Below are 17,866 nucleotides of genomic sequence, written 5' to 3'. Positions count from 1 at the left end.
GAATTACACCTATAGACGAGTCCTTGGTCATTTATGTGGTGGGCAATCGACTTAGTGGGGCCAATGTTGCCCTCTATTGAGGGCAATGACATGATGATCGTGGCAATCGATTACTTCACCAAATGGGTAGAAGCAGAGCCCATGACAACCATGCCCAGATGGACATAGAGTGTTTTATATGGATGAACATCGTTTGCAATTTGGCATCCTTCAATCCATCGTCACCGACAACAGCCCACAACTCGTGGGCAAATATTTGGTGAAGTTCTTCCAAAAGTATGACATCAAGCAGCACATGTCCATGCTAAGATATCCTCAATGCAATAGGCAGGTCGAAGCATCCAACAAGATGATCCTCGGCTACCACAAGAAATCCTTTATAGATAAGAATGCAAAATGGCCAGACGAACTCCCTGGTGTTTATCGGCATATCGCACCACCAAAAGACGAGCAACTGGTGAAACTTATTTCTCTTTGGCATTTGGTTCAGAAGCAATCATTTCTCCTAATGTCATCGTGCCAAGTATCATCACTTTATTGCCAAACATCGAGTAGAACAGTAAGTAGATGGCCACAAGCCTAGATCTAGCACAGGAGATGTACGAGCATACCATTACCTGCATCACAGTCTACCAGCAGCAACTCCTCTCTAGCTATAACAAGAGGGCCAAGATCCGGTAATTCTAGCTTGAAAATCTAGTCCTGAGAAAAGCCTTCATCATTACCTGCAGAGAAGGCACCAAAAAGATGGATCCCATATGGGAAGGTCCGTATAAGATCAGTAGAGTATGTGGCAATGCTCGTTACATCTTCGCCACCATAGACAACAAAGAGATCGAAAAGCAATGGAACGTCTACAATTTGTAGAAATACCATGTGGGACCTCCTACTACATCAAAGCCTGAAGACTCAAGCAGCTTGACGGGCACTACTTCGCAAGCCAAGGATTATCCAGTTGTTATGTAGTTTCTACCTTACAACTAAGTCTTCGTTCGTGTCACTCATTTTTCAATGAGGAATTCAGAATTAATCTACAACTTGGCTCGGCTGCATGCTTACAACAATTGATCACTCCGCGCCCTTCTTAAGGACTCATCGCATAAATTAGGTCATCTGAAGGACTAACCATGCTCTCCAGTGCGAGAAGATAAACTACTCAACCGCCACACCTTCGGCACTCGCAACGCTTCCAGCGGCGGCATCATCTGGTGCTTGACCCCTAGCTGTTCCAGCTTAGACATAGAGAAGGTTTCAAAGTCTTTTATAGAGAAATAGAGAAAGTTTTGAAGTTTTTTTCCAGCAAACTCAAAGTCAGACGACCTACTAAAGAGATGATCTACATAACCCAACTTGTAGAAATTGGCCTGACTATGAACAAATGAAGCCTCGAGCCTAACCTTCTCACCTTTCAGCTACTAATACTCCTTGAGCAGACCAACACGGACGCGTTGTGGCTCATCCACTTCTTTCTTCAAACTTTCGTTGATCTTCAGTGTATCTTGGAGTTCCAACACTTAGGGTTCAAGCCTATCAATGACCTTTTTGAAGTGGATCACTTGGTTATAAGCAGCAATCAATTCTTCATCATTTGCATAAATGGCGAAACGAAGCTTAGAAACGGCACACTCAAGATCTTGAATCTGAGGTATGTAACATCCAATCTCATTCTTTGCATTTTCATACTTAACTTGGATTGCGTCAAGCCTAGTCTTCAAGTCAATGATCTCTTGGTGAACGGTCTCAAGATGTAGAGAAGTAAGGGTATAGATATTAGACCCCTTCAAAGCAACGAGCTTAGGCTCCAACATCTTGATCTTCTCGGTAGAAGAATAAGCTTTGGCTGCCATAGCCTTTGGCACTTATTTGGCAACCTTGGAATCCTCTTGGTTAAGGAGCATAGACTTGACCACCAGAATAACCATCTTCTGCATCATGACAAGTAAAGCAGTTTTCCTATACTCGATCGTATGTTTTGCAAAGGAACTTGGGCAAATAACCCTTTTAACGCCATCGACAAACTTGACACAAGCATCCATATATTCAAGCATATCTAGTTTCAAAAGTGAACAGATCTTAGCAGCATCCCCAAAAAACATGCCTAGTGGATTTCTCATAACTGCCCATGCGAGCAATCTCTTCCTTCCCGGCAGGTGAATCAGTTTCAGCAGCAGAGGGAATAGGTTTAAACGCTACTTTAGCAACAGAGTCCACCTTATCACTCTTCATATTAACAAACCTCTCCAAACGTGAACCAAAGTTAGCTCCCAATGAATGCCTGAGCAATCATATCGGTAATCAAACTAGCCATTTTGGAACGGCAGACGTCCTTAGCTCAGATTTAACAACCTCATCTTTCTCACACTTTGAAGAAGTCAATTCAATCGCAAGCCTGGAGGCAGCAGGTGAACCTCCATGAGCAGTGGACGAAGTCTTTGGCTTTTTCTCAGTCGACGTCTTTGGAGTTAGCGGGGAAGATATCTTATTTCCACATTCATTCACAGTAGGCTCCACAACAGCAATCAGATGAGCCAATGTATCCGTCTTGATCCTCTTTATCTTTCTCTATCTGGAGCAGCCCATATTTCTCTCAGCGAATAGGACTAAGTAGCCAACGTCATTCACGGTGCTTAATAAAGGAGCTCAACCCATATTGGTTTTTCCTTTATATTTTTCTCTCGGACCAACATGCAAGAAGCTTGCATGCCCAACATTCCAACAGCCCATAAGGCTCGCGACCTCCTAATTTCTCTCAATCCTCGACTTAGCCCGTATCAGGTCCAAGATCCCAAAGGACATGAGTTATGCGGCTCGCCTTGCACCTCAATCCGTGGCCCCAGAAACACAGCTGCATGTGGCTTTAGCCAAACCAAGCAGCCCAAGCAGTGGACCCTGCCACAACACCTCTTTGGCCCATGCCAAGCCAACTCCTGGCCCCTACCAGTCGACATCCCGCACCACCCCGACGGTTGCCCTGTGGTAGCACTATCCAAGACAAAGATAAGGAAAATTAATTTTTTTCTTACCTTGGTGCGGCGCGGAGAATACAAAGAAAGCGATGAAAGACGGTCATTTGCATGGGCAAGTGTAGAAGATTGCCAAGGGAGGGAGAACAAATATCCTTTAGTTTTCTCTCTCATGTAGGGTAGAATAAATTGCTCACTAAAGTTGATTTAATAATCTACTTAAAGTAGACTTAAATAGACTTGAGAAGTAATTTATTTCCCTTTCCTAAAAGGATCTAATTTCCATTTAAAGAGGGAATCTACATCAAAATAGGAAACAATCATATGTTTCCTAAAGCAAGAAGATCTCTATACCTGCTGCATTTTCCTGCGAGTAGCCCAATAGGTGTGGGGGCATTTGTGGAGCCAAAAATAATCAAGAAAAATATGGAGGCGATGCATGGATTTTTGGGTGAAAATGACAAAATTAACCTCGAGGCACACCGGAACTCCCACGCACAAGTAGTGGACAATCATGGCTCAATCAAGGTCAAAAGTGATCAAAATAGGTATTTATTCAAAACATATTTCATCCATCCTCTTCAAATCATCCCCACAAGGTAACCCTTAATTATTCAATTAAATTAGGGTTAATTACCTAAATTAATTGATTAATTTTCTAATTAGTTTCCTAATTGATTGCAAGATATTATTTTGACATAATACCTTGCAATTACACCCAAAAACCACCATAAGTGGCTGGACCCCTTTTCTCCAAATAGGGGCCGGCTACACCCCTTTAAATAGCTCTCATTTCTCTTAAAAACCTAATTCCAACTCTCTTGCAAAATTCTCCAAATTTCTTTAAACACTTTTCCTCAAATTCTAACTTTGGCATCAAAGGTTATTCAGCCAAAGCCCCCCCACCCCATTCATCATGGGCGCGTGAAGCTCTTGGCCTTGACCTAAGGTGTCAATTGTTTTGCAAGTGCATTTTTGTCCAAGAAGAAGAAGGCAGAAATTTGCATTCACAATATATATATATATATATTGTATATGTTCATATATTTGTCAATACACACACACACACACGTTCATGTAATACGCAATTATGTTATGTGGAATTTGTGAGTCAAAGCAACGAAATAATTTAGAAGCAATTAGGGTTTTCAAACCCTAGATGTCGAAACAAATTAGTTAATTAATTTCTAGGATTTTTGGCGCTCCACACCATGCTACCAAGCCGAGTTGGCTAGCCTGCAGCCACGCCACCATCCTGGATGACGCCATAGACTACCTGCAGTAGCCCTATGGGCTTGCTACACTTACACAAATAACCAGACCTTCGGCACGGGTCTGAAGTCCTAAGCCCACCAGTAGGCCTGTAACCTTGCTAGGTTTGTCTCTATGCAAACTGACCTATTACCAGCAAGCATCGGCAAGCCCGATACTTGCTGGGCTCTGTCCTAGTGTATCGACCTACTTGCAGCAAAGCCTACTATGATTGATGAGGTTGCCTTCGTCTTGGCCCATGTCCAGAAGCCAGCCTTTAGCTGGGTTTCTTGCACCCAAGTCCAAAACCCGAAGCCAACTCGTATCTGGGCTTCGTCGCAACCCACCTAAGCCAGCGCATGTTGGGCTTGCCTGCTTATGTTGGTTTTGGTCCACTGCCAGTGACCTTGCACTGTTGGGCTTCAACCCAGACACAGCCCAAGGCCTACACACATTTTCCTAGGCTGTAAGGCCTGCCCCTAATTGTAGCCACCCCATGTGAGTTAGGCCACAATGTTTTCGACCCCGATGCCATATTTTGGCATCCCTTCTTCATAACCGTACCCATATAATTATTGGGATGTTATTGGTTAGCGTTTATCAAGCTATAATTTTATTGTTGCTTAGCCCAAACTTAATTTCAAGCCAATATGACCCGAATGTCATTATTTTGCTCTTATGATCAAACTTAGATGGTTACGATCTATTGAATTAATTAAAGTGACCAGCATTCCATTAATCTGACATGACATCCAAAATTATTAGTTTGAAGCCCATTTTTTGGCAATTAACAATTCAATAAATTATTTCTTTTCTTTAAACCGTTGGCTCTCTTTCATAGTTCCGAAGCACTCACACTTGAGTTCTCGAAGCAACCCAAATCCACTACACTTAGTTGTATATTGTATTCTGTGTTCTTACCAGTACCTCCTTTTATGAATCGGAAGTTCATAACTAAACTCAAACCTGTAGTTTTGAATTTAATGCCTTTGAAACCCAAAGTTATCATAAAACAATACACATATGAAAAACCGATTTTCATGTAAACTATGTCTTAGAACCTGAATGTTTTAACTTTGATGCTTATAGATATTTTATTTTCTATAACACCAATCACAATCTTGTTCCTTCCATTTAGTTAATTGTCGAACTGTAACAAGTTTGATTTCACTGATTTGGAAGTTTCTTGACAGAAACCACTTTATGTGGGTACAAGACATGAATCTCCACTTAACTATTAAGAACCAGAGAAACCATTGAAGCCAATAATGGCATGGAAGAGCTGAATAAGCCTCCGCTATGATCTTCATTCGAAGACTTATGCCTGAAACTTAACAAACGAAAATACCTCTTAAACGAGCTGAACCAGACCTGTTTAAAAAGAAAACGGGTTGGGTTGGGTATTGCAAATCTGATCATTAAAACGAACCTAACTTGGCCCGTTTGAAACGGGCTAGTTCGAGATAGGTCCACGGGTCTTCTTCCTTTTTTTTTTTTTTTTCCAATTGGGATCGCCTCCCGGACTCACTTATCCTCCAAATCTTCAACTCAATCTCCGACATCAAGACCCTCATCCGCTGCCGCACCGTTATGGTTCTCTTCTTGCTCCACCACGGTCACAATCTCCAGCTTCATTTGCTTTACCACTAATAGTAAATTCTCAATCACGCCGGGTTGGGCCAACAACTTGTGCAACTCGAATATCGAGTTAACCCCCATAGGTCTCCTAGAAGTGCATCTACAGCATGTCGGAGAAGGAGTGGTCGATCGGTGGCTGTGGGTAGACTTTGAAGATTCAATGGGCCAGGGCTTCGGTGAAGAAGGTGACAACTTTACGCATGGCACCTGCTTATGAACCTGCTAGGTAACCGATCTGGGTTACCAGAGCTTTGGCAAGGTTGAAGTTGTTCAGCTGGACGGCTTCCGCGCAAGCCATGATTTGGGAGTCTGGGCTCGAGATTGAGGTCTGAGATGGGAGCCTAGGCTTGAGATTGAGGTCTGAGAGGAGATAGGAGACTCGAAATGGTGTCGAAGACTCGGAGTCGGATAGAGAGAGTGTGAGGGAAGAGTTGAGTGAATAGGTCTAAGAATATAAGAAAGAAAGTGTGTGTGTGTGTGTGATAGAATTAGAGGGTAGAGTTTTAAACAATCCACGCCGGGGGCTTGTTTTCTCCCATTTTTAGAATCGGCCAGCCCTGTTATTTACCAGGAATCAGCCCACCCCACCCTGTTTTGTATTTATGATTTTTGAACCCGTCTCGACCCTTGGGACAAGGTCCCGTTTGCCCACCCCTAATATAGATCCATTCTCGATTGAAGTTTACTGAATGGTATATACCCAACTTCGGCTGGAGTCTGCCGAATGACTCGACCCAGTTCGATCAAGGCCTACTAAATGGTGATTCCCAGTTTTAGTTAGGGCCTACCGAATAACATTGCTCTGCTTCGGCATATGCCTACCGATCAAACCTCTCTAGCTTTGGCTAAAGCCTACCAACCTAAGTTTGGGTATGTCTCTCACGGTCCAATTTTGAGTTTGTTCTTACAACCTATGGTAGAATCAAGGCCTGCCAAGGTGTGGCATTATGCCCGAAGCGTGATACTTGGCACCTAAGACGTAAAAGTTTAAGAATCTACTTTTGTCTTGATGGAATAGATTATTGGTTATGCACTTGTTCGTGCCCTCACCAATGTCGTTAAGGAGTACTATTCTCATAGTCAATATGTGAGGCTAATTTTGCTCCACCAAACATCGTTGGAAGAATAGAATTTTGATATGGATGGCCTTGTTGGCCGAATCCCCTTAGTAAATTTGGTTTACTTTGCGAACAGTTTTCTATGTTCTTGGATTCACATTTGGTGTTTGTTTTCGTTATGGATAATCTTATTGATATTTTCCTTGAATACGACTTAATTGAATCATGTTTCTTGTATACGTGTGATCGAATTTAATTAAACATGTGATTAGGTACGAATGTGGGAAAGTTAGTTGTCTGGATGAATGCAATACTACGCACACTAACTTTATGCCTAAATCACATCTCTATCAATGACTTCAGGTTTATCCAACCTGATTAAGAGCATTGGCACGCTCATCGTTGTATGAATGGTACTAAATTACCATTTCAGAGACCTTATATTCTTCCCATTCCTGAAGAATGTTGTTGAGTCTTAAGGATATTCCAGAGAACAATGATCATGAATGAAATCACTGAAGAAAATAAAGCAAAATATCTTTGCACTACCTCTAAAAATGAGCCTGAAGCTTTGCTTTAGGGCCAATGAGTTGTCTCTCAACTGGGAACATGCCGCCCTATACGGCCGGCCTGGAGCCCAGTGATTGAGCAATTTACTTGCTTTGGCATGACCATTTGAGATATTTAGGTCGAACAATGATACCACGACATATCTTCTTACCCGAAGTAAGGATCTTGTGCCTACAAGCACACTTTGCCAAGCCTGCTCATTAGGGAAATTGATTTCTAAATCATCCCTTGCAAAGATACGAAACAACCTTTTTTTCACAGTGGATTCAAGGGAATATATGGAGACTAATCTAACCAAAATACGGACCATATAAATACTTATGGTTTTGGTTAATGAATTTACAAACTAGTCACATGTTTATCCACACACATTACTGCTAAACCTTCTGGCCAATTTTAAGGGTTCACCACCCTACTTATCCTTTAAGTTTGGGAAACTGGATAATGCCAAAGATTTTATATCGATGGTTTGCGATAAAGTATTACATGTCTTTTTTGGTTTATAATTGAACATCGAATTCCCATGTTTACCCCAAATAGCGTCGCAGAGCGATCATAAAGCGCAATTCAAATGATCGTCCAGACCTTGGTGAACATACCAAGTTTTTAGCTTCTGCCTAGGGCTATGCAATCTTGTACACAGTTATGTTGGTCCGCTTTGAGGTTCTTTGCCACCAAACCTATTCAATGCTTCGTATTTAAGCGTTTTGGGTGTGCATTCCATGTGCCAAGTTGTGCAGCCACAAGGTACCAATATTGGTCCTCAAAAGAAGGATGTGAATTTTTGTCAATTACGATTCTCCTTCACACTAGCTTTCTTAGAGCCCTCGCATGCAATCTCTTTATTGCTTATTTGCGGATTATCACTTCAATAAGATAGTCTTCTTGCTGTTAAGGGGAGATAAGAATGTTAACATTCCTGTAAAATGGTGCAAATTTTCGTGGATGTTTCCTACTATGTCTCACCTCAATCCCCGTATCATACAAGTGTGATAAGCAAGTGTGATGTGTTATAGCTTTCAGAATGTTGCTCCAAACACATTCCTCTGATCTAGCTAAAATGACGAGATCATATACCAGCTGCAAACATGTGTGCATGGATAGACATACTTCACGAACGTCGAGTCAACATCCCTGAAGAATGTGCCGCCCCTGTTTGATAGTTTGGACTCCCGTGTTGAACAGTCTGGTACACCAACAGATAGCCAATCAATCTGCCTTGACCTGAAGCACGACAAATCACTCGGTTCATAGGATTCACTTCCCTAAAAGAGGAAGGTCACCGCACAACAATGAATCTATACTCGATCGTTGTCTCAAATCATTTCCATCTTATGAGATAAATCCGAATTACTCCCGAAACTTGAAGTTCTTGGTCCAGTATACTAGTTTGGATGAGTTAATGGAATTGAAATGAGATTGTCATCGATATCAAACCGTGTTTTGTTTATTAGTGAATACGTAGAACTGATTGGACAACCAAAATTACAATCTAGGTTAAATTTCTTACCAAAGTCTGTTTAGACCTATCGTTCCTGCACTGCCCAAGGTAACCCTGTTATGTTACTAGTGGGAAAGGAAGGGTAATAAGATGAATCAAATAGTGCGATATGTTGCACGCCTTATGACGCAAGGTTTCTCTCAAACTCTATGTGATTGATAGCAACACTATGAATATGGTTAGTGTTACTCAATGGGGATATTGACATGGAGATTACATGTAAGTTCCCAAAGAATTACATGGACTGGTTCAAATAGTTCCAAACCACGAAACACCCTCTCAACTTGTTTGAGGCGTTCACTTATGGATTGAAGCAATCCGGCGGATGTGGTATACTCATCTAAGTGAATATTTGATTAGTTAGGGATATGAAATTATGCCCCTGCTTGTTAAAGTATGAAGTCTTATTCCGAATTGCTAGAGTTACAGTTTATGACAAATGACATGAATCTCAATAAGACTCTAGAAGAGCTTGAGAAAACTGCCTTACACCTGAAGACGGAATTTGAGATGAGGGATCTTGGAAAACTCGTTAATGCCTTGACCTGAAGTTAAAGCATTGTTCTGACGGTATTTTGGTCTACTGGTCTAACTATACCTCAAAGGTGTTACCTTTAAGAATACCTTCGATCTTCCATATGCTTTATGCAAATGAGACCCTTGAAGAGGTTTAGGAATTCGAAATTCCATATCTGAGTTCAACTTAGCACTTCATTACACTTAGCTCTTTGTATTAGATAGAACATCTCATTCGTTGTTGATCTCTTGGTAAAGATGCCGCACCGCACCTACATGCAACCACTAAATTGGTATTAAAGACATTTTTTCGCTACCCTAAAAGGTACTTTGGATTTGGGCTAATTCCAATGCATCTCGAGCAGATCTAACCCCTTGATCCTCATAATGACGCTTGCCTTATTGTTATGCTGACGCTGGTTACATATTAAACTTACACAAGGCAAAATCCCTAAATGGTTATGTCTTTGCCATTAGGGATATCGTAATATCTTGAAGGTCCACAATATGACCTTAGTTGCGAAATCTTCGAATCATTTCAAGACTCACCTTACTGCATTACGCCACACGTGAGACATAGTTAGGAGTTCTTGTTCAGCATATTCAAGTACTTGTTGTTTTCATCCATTGTTGAGTCCCAACGACGATCCATGAAGACTATGTCGCACGACCAAGACATGATACATCAACGAAATCAATGCTAAGACATATTGCTTTTAAATCAGCAAAGCATCAGGAGATTGAAGTCATGCAAGCCGATCCTAGACAACCTTGCTGACCTCTACACGACGTCACTGCCGAAGTCAACTTTCCAGAAGCTTGTTCGAGGAATTGGTATGCCTAACTATTCATATGCAATGCTTGTAGTTGTCATTTGGAAGTTCTGTCAAACTCAAGAAGAGTATCTAAAAGTATACTCACTTGATCTTAATGTACTTATTTTCCCTATGATTAAGAGCATTTTTCCCACTAAGTTTTTGCTATCTAACTAGGTTTTGATGCGGCACCCATCTTGGGCTAATCATACCCTTGTGAGCTCTTCTACTTGCGTCCAGAAGACGTATAGTTTTGACTTAATGCAACTTCTCACTTTTTTCCTTAGTCTATGAGTTTTTATCCCACCTTGAGTTTTAACATAGTGAGGTTTTGTTAGTTTTACCTTTTATGCGTCCTTCCGTTAATTTGAGACTCACATTCGCTCATTATGCCGACAATTTCATCAATTGTACTTACTTCATCGCTGAAGACTTGATGCGCCATTTAGTTGAGTATTTACACACTCAAGGGGTAGTCCTATTAGATTAGGAATGTAATTGTGTAAATCCTAGTGTATCTAGAGGTATCTTGAAATATTCTCTAGGGTTATATATTATTCTATTAGCGTTGTAATCCTATTAGGGTAAGGATTTAACCTTCCATACTACTATAAATAAAGGCACAATGGGGTGATACAACACACACCTCACAATTACACATCTCTCTTTCTCTCTACACACCCCATCTCTCTATGGTCTCCATAATTGTTCAATAAATTTGGCCAACAACACTATTAATTTTATTCCTTTGTTGAATTCCAAGGATTTTTTTGTTTTTGTTCTGAATTTTCTAATGATCACTCGATAAATTAGAAAATTTCATTAGTTTTTTTTTTTTTTTTTTTTTAAATTTGTCATTGTTTATACTTCATGAAGAAACTTGCTCAATAAGATACTACCAAAACCTATGAATTATTTTTAAATACAAAACGATAAAATGTAGTAAATACGTAAAAGAAATATGGTAACAACAATCATTTAATATGAATATTTCCTCGCCATAAATTTATATAGGTGTAAAACCTTACTATACGTATTATAGCATAGAGGTGTGGTGGCATATCACTTGATGAAATCCTTGGGTTAATTTGCATTTTTAGGTTATAAAAATGAATTAGTCCTATTGGATTTGAGTTTTGTCAGGTTATGAGAACTACCATGTTCCTTCCTTTGTTGAATTCCAAGTCTTTGTACTACAAAATATATATAAAGAAAGACCAACTACTTTGTAATGATGTATTATTTACATGTAGTGCCAAATCCATTGTCGAATCTATATATAAAGAATGACCAAAAGAATTCATTACTTTTATAGTAACATATACAAGAAATTGTGATATAAGCTTTCAACTTGGGAAAAGGTAAGCACATACACATACTATTTTCCTCCGCTTAAATAATTGTTTATTTTTTGTTATAAATTGAATAAATTAAACTGAAGCAGCGAATAAGGTTAAATATATATCTTAGTGAGTAGGAAGGAGGCAAAAAAAGTGCAATTAAAACTTTCTATTATGTTTTACCATTGAAGTAAAGTTTGTACTATAATTAATATTTCTCTCATTGATTCATATTCATTGTGACACATAGTTTTCACTTTATCAAAAGAATTTTTGAATTGAAATATCAAGAATGATTGTAGTTGAATTAATTAAATAAACAAAAATGAAAAGAAAAAGGGACAACAACCTATCCAACGAAGCTACACAGCTGTTTCTAGGACCAACCCAGCAAATAAAAAGCTAAGGCAAGATAAATAAATAGCCATTCATGCATATGGCTTTAGACATCAAAGAGAATTTCCTGTTTGCATAATTTCATCGCAAGTAGCCAAAACAAAATGTGTGGGGGTAACAAAGGAATGAAAATGAGACTTTCGGACAGTGAAGTGGTAACGATAGCAAGGAGGAGGGAAGATAAGAAGAAAAAGGAAGCACTGGAGAAGGCTAGGAAGAAAAGAGAAGCAAAGGAGAAGAAAAAGAGAGAGAAGAAGCGTGCACAGGATGAGTTGAACAGGAAAATTGAAGAGAAGAAAAAAATAGAAAGAGACATAGAAAGGTTGAGGCGCATGATCGCAGATATGCACTGTTAACCGATTATCAACTCTTTAGCAGTGACATCTGCAAACTCCTTCCAGACTAGTTTAATTTATGTTTGCTTTTTTAATCTATTTTACTTTATCTTTGGTTTTTTTCCCCTTATGTTATAATTAGCTGATGGTCTATCTTGTCTATGAATTGAAATAAAGCAGCATAGTTGTTGTACTAAAATTAGTTTCCCTCATCTGATTTGAGCTTTTTGCATATATTACATGTTTGACGTTTCCCCTTCCTATGGTGTTATGTACTTTTACATATTTTGCATCAATTAAGTTTCTTCTTGTGCACCAGAAAATAAAAAATGTAAATAAAACATAAAGCACAACAGCATTACCTTCAGTAAGTTTTGATATGGAGTTGGAAGAAATATTAGTTTGTGATTTAACATTGTCACACGATATTATTATTTTACAAATATAAATTTATGTGAAGAATGTTGATTTGTCTTACAAGTGTCTAAAAAATAATAAAACTTACATCCTCTAAATTAATTGAAACCTATTTACCCTTAGTGGGCGTCAACATCTCAATAGAGACATGAACTTTATAACAATGTAAAAACTGAAAAAAAAAAAAAAAATATCCATGTTTGCTCCCTTTAATACGTATATAGTTGAACATACAGACTTCACACGTCTAGTACCGCACTTATATAGCACTTGATATCGAATGGCCACCTATACGAATTAACACCCTCTTATCTCATAATTTCCCCCTTTTTAGAGCAGTTTGAGATTGTTGTGCTTTTAAAAAATTATTTTTGCTGTGTTTAAGAATAATCAACTATAAAATAAAGAACAAGAGCGTTTGATAAATTGTAACTTTAAAGTGTTGTGAGTATAAAAAAAAATGTAAAAGCGTTGGGTAAATTTTAATGTCAAGGTTATACAATTGTATATAATGACAAAAATGGACATAGTAGTAGGGGTGGTGGGGGTGATAGCAGTAGCAAGGGCGGTGGTGGTGGTGGCAGCGACGCTGCATTGGTGGTGATGGTAACATCAATGGTGGGGGTGCCATGGCACATCATGACCCGGATTGTCCACTAAGACTTCGAATTGAGATGTGTTGGCCGACACCCGGAAGGTGACAAAGCCAAAAAGTGTGGTGATGTGGAATATGTGAATAAATTTAAACCTAAAAGTGCCTAAACACGAGAATGCGCTGTGAGCAGAAATGACCCCATTTCACATGTGACATCAAAATATAAGTAAACCACAGTAGAGTGGATTGAAAATCATACCATCGAAGGTAATCTTCAATACCAAGACTTGCCACAAATAATCGTCGATACGAAAACTCTGTTACCAGAACCTGGAGGGATAAAAACAAGAGTGAGTGAGCCTGAATATAAAGCTTTAATAAAGACATTTTAAACGATATAACCTCTCACTGTAATATCTATATAGGTTCCAGGAAATCATACTACATATAAGTATGAAATCAAATGTAAATCAATAGTAAATCCAAGAATATTTCAAATCACTACATATCGACAACAACGATATAAATCAAGTGCTCATCAATCTATGGTAACTCACGAGTCGGAGTGGCCTAACGCAACCTGTACGACTCATAAATCAATCCATGATAACCCCTGAGTCGGAGTTCCCTAATGTTAACACCTGAGTCGGAGTTGCCTAATGTAACCTTGGGTTTTAACATAGTGAGGTTTTGTGAGTTTTACCTTTTATGCATTCTTTCGTTAATTTAAGACTCACATTCGTGCATTATGCCGACAACTTCATCAATTGTACTTACTTCATCGCTGAAGACCTAATGCGCCATTTAGTTGAGTATTTACACAGTCAAGGGGTAGTCCTATTAGATTAGGAATGTAATTGTGTAAATCATAGTGTATCTAGAGGTATCTTGAAATATTCTCTAGGGTTATATATTATTCTATTAGAGTTGTAATCCAATTAGGGTAAGAATTTAACCTTCCCTACTACTATAAATAAAGGCACAATGGGGTGATACAACACACACCTCACAATTACACATCTCTCTTTCTCTCTACGCACCCCATCTCTCTATGGTCTCCATAATTGTTCAATAAATTAGGCCTACAACACTATTAATTTTATTCCTTTGTTGAATTCCAAGGATGAATTTTTCATTTTTGTTCTGAATTTTCTAATGATCACTCGATAAATTAGAAAATTTCTTTAGTTTTTTTTTTTTTTTTTAATTTGTTGTTGTTTATACTTCATGAAAAAACTTGCTCAATAAGATACTACCAAAACCTATGAATTATTTTTAAATACAAAACGATAAAATATAGTAAATACGTAAAAGAAGTATGATAACAACAATCATTTAATATGAATATTTCCTCGCCATAAATGTATATAGGTGTAAAACCTTACTATACGTATTATAGCATACAGGTGTGGTATAAACTGAATAAATTAACCTGAAGCAGCGAATAAGGTTAAATATATATCTCAGTGAGTAGGAAGGAGGCAAAAAGAGTGCAATTAAAACTTTCTATTTTGTTCTACCATTGAAGTAATGTTTGTACTATAATTAATATTTCGCTCATTGATTCATATTCATTGTGACACAGTTTTCACTTTATCAAAAGAATTTTTGAATTTAAATATCAAGAATGATTATAGTTGAATTAATTAAATAAACAAAAATAAAAAGAAAAAGGGACAACTACATATCCAACGAAGCCACGCAGCTGTTTCTAGGACCAACCCAGCAAATAAAAAACTAAGGCAAGATATATAAATAGCCATTCATGCATATGGCTTTAGACATCAAAGAGAATTTCCTATTTGCATAATTTCATCGTAAGTAGCCAAAACAAAATGTTTGGGGGTAACAAAGGAATGAAAATGAGACTTTCGGACAGTGAAGTGGTAACGATAGCAAGGAGGAGGGAAGATAAGAAGAAAAAGGAAGGACTGGAGAAGGCTAGGAAGATAAGAGAAGCAAAGGAGAAGAAAGAGAGAGAGAAGAAGCGTGCACAGGATGTGTTGAACAGGAAAATTGAAGAGAAGAAAAAAATAGAAAGAGACATAGAAAGGTTGAGGCGCATGATCGCAGATATGCACTATTAACCGATCATCAACTCTTTAGCAGTGTTATCTGCAAACTCCTTCCAGACTAGTTTAATTTATGTTTGCTTTTTTAATCTATTTTACTTTATCTTTGGTTTTTTTTCCCCTTCTGTTATAATTAGCTGATGGTCTATCTTGTCTATGAATTGAAATAAAGCAGCGTAGTTGTTGTACTAAAATTAGTTTCCCTCATCTGATTTGAGCTTTTTGCATATTTTACACGTTTGATGTTTCCCCTTCCTATGGTGTTATGTACTTTTACATATTTTGCATCAATTAAGTTTCTTCTTGTGCACCAGAAAATAAAAAATGTAAATTAAACAAAAAGCACAACAGCATCACCTTCAGTAAGTTTTGATATGGAGTTGGAAGAAATATTAGTTTGTGATTTAACATTGTCACACGGTATTATTATTTTACAAATATAAATTTATGTGGAGAATGTTGATTTGTCTTACAAGTGTCTAAAAAATAATAAAACTTACATCCTCTAAATTAATTGAAACCTATCTACCCTTAGTGGGCGTCAACATCTCAATAGAGACATGAACTTTATAACAATGTAAAAACTGAAAAAAAATAAAAAAATAAATAAAAAATATCCATGTTTGCTCCCTTTAATACGTATATAGTTGAACATACAGACTTCACACGTCTAGTACCGCACTTATATATCACTTGATATCGAATGGCCACCTATACGAATTAACACCCTCTTATCTCATAATTTCCCCCTTTTTAGAGCAGTTTGAGATTGTTGTGCTTTTAAAAAATTATTTTTGCCGTGTTTAAGAATAATCAACTATAAAATAAAGAACAAGAGCGTTTGATAAATTGTAACTTTAAAGTGTTGTGAGTATAAAAAAAAATGTAAAAGCGTTGGGGAAATTTTAATGTCAAGGTTATACAATTGTATATAATGACAAAAATGGACATAGTAGTAGGGGTGGTGGGGGCGACAGCAGTAGCAAGGGCGGTGGTGGTGGTGGCAGCGACGGCTGCATTGGTGGTGATGGTAACATCAATGGTGGGGGTGCCATGGCACATCATGACCCGGATTGTCCACTAAGACTTCGAATTGAGATGTGTTGGCCGACACCTGGAAGGTGACAAAGCCAAAAAGTGTGGTGATGATGTGGAATATGTGAATAAATTTAAACCTAAAAGTGCCTAAACACGAGAATGCGCTGTGAGCGGAAATGACCCCATTTCACACGTGACATCAAAATATAAGTAAACCACAGTAGAATGGATTGAAAATCATACCATCGAAGGTAATCTTCAATACCAAGACTTGCCACAAATCCTCGTCGATACGAAAACTCTGTTACCAGAACCTGGAGGGATAAAAACAAGAGTGAGTGGGCCTCAATATAAAGCTTTAATAAAGACCTTTTAAACGATATAACCCCTCACTGTAATATCTATATAGGTTCCAGGAAATCATACTACATATAAGTATGAAATCAAACGTAAATCAATAGTAAATCCAAGAATATTTCAAATCACTACATATCAGCAACAACGATATAAATCAAGTGCTCATCAATCTATGGTAACTCACGAGTCGGAGTGGCCTAACGCAACCTGTACGACTCATAAATCAATTCATGATAACCCCTGAGTCGGAGTTCCCTAATGTAACACTTTTGTCGGAGTTGCCTAATGTAACCTTGGGTTTTAACATAGTGAGGTTTTGTGAGTTTTACCTTTTATGCATTCTTTCGTTAATTTAAGACTCACATTCGCGCATTATGCCGACAATTTCATCAATTGTACTTACTTCATCGCTGAAGACCTAATGCGCCATTTAGTTGAGTATTTATACACTCAAGGGGTAGTCCTATTAGATTATGAATGTAATTGTGTAAATCCTAGTGTATCAAGAGGTATCTTGAAATATTCTCTAGGGTTATATATTATTCTATTAGAGTTGTAATCCTATTAGGGTGAGGATTTAACCTTCCCTACTACTATAAATAAAGGCACAATGGGGTGATATAACACACACCTCACAATTACACATCTCTCTTTCTCTCTACGCACCCCATCTCTCTATGGTTTCCATAATTGTTCAATAAATTAGGCGTACAACACTATGAATTTTATTCCTTTGTTGAATTCCAAGGATTTTTTCATTTTTGTTCTGTATTTTCTAATGATCACTCGATAAATTAGAAAATTTCTTTAGTTTTTTTTTTTTTTTTAAATTTGTTGTTGTTTATACTTCATGAAAAAACTTGCTCAATAAGATACTACCAAAACCTATGAATTATTTTTAAATACAAAACGATAAAATATAGTAAATACGTAAAAGAAGTATGATAACAACAATCATTTAATATGAATATTTCCTCGCCATAAATGTATATAGGTGTAAAACC

At 38.0% G+C, this 17,866-nt stretch overlaps 1 pseudogene; it reads right to left on the bottom strand.

Annotated features, from left to right (window-relative positions):
- Positions 1-1,415: 1,415 nt before the first annotated feature.
- Positions 1,416-2,036, bottom strand: LOC148694664 (uncharacterized; annotated as a pseudogene).
- Between the last annotated feature and the right edge of the window lie 15,830 nt (positions 2,037-17,866).

Source organism: Pyrus communis, chromosome 8 (genome assembly GCF_041283825.1).
Source record: "Pyrus communis isolate YQ-2024b chromosome 8, ASM4128382v1, whole genome shotgun sequence".
Taxonomy (NCBI): domain Eukaryota; kingdom Viridiplantae; phylum Streptophyta; class Magnoliopsida; order Rosales; family Rosaceae; genus Pyrus; species Pyrus communis.
Note: the sequence above shows the minus strand (reverse complement) of the source record. Positions and strands in the feature narration are given on the sequence as shown.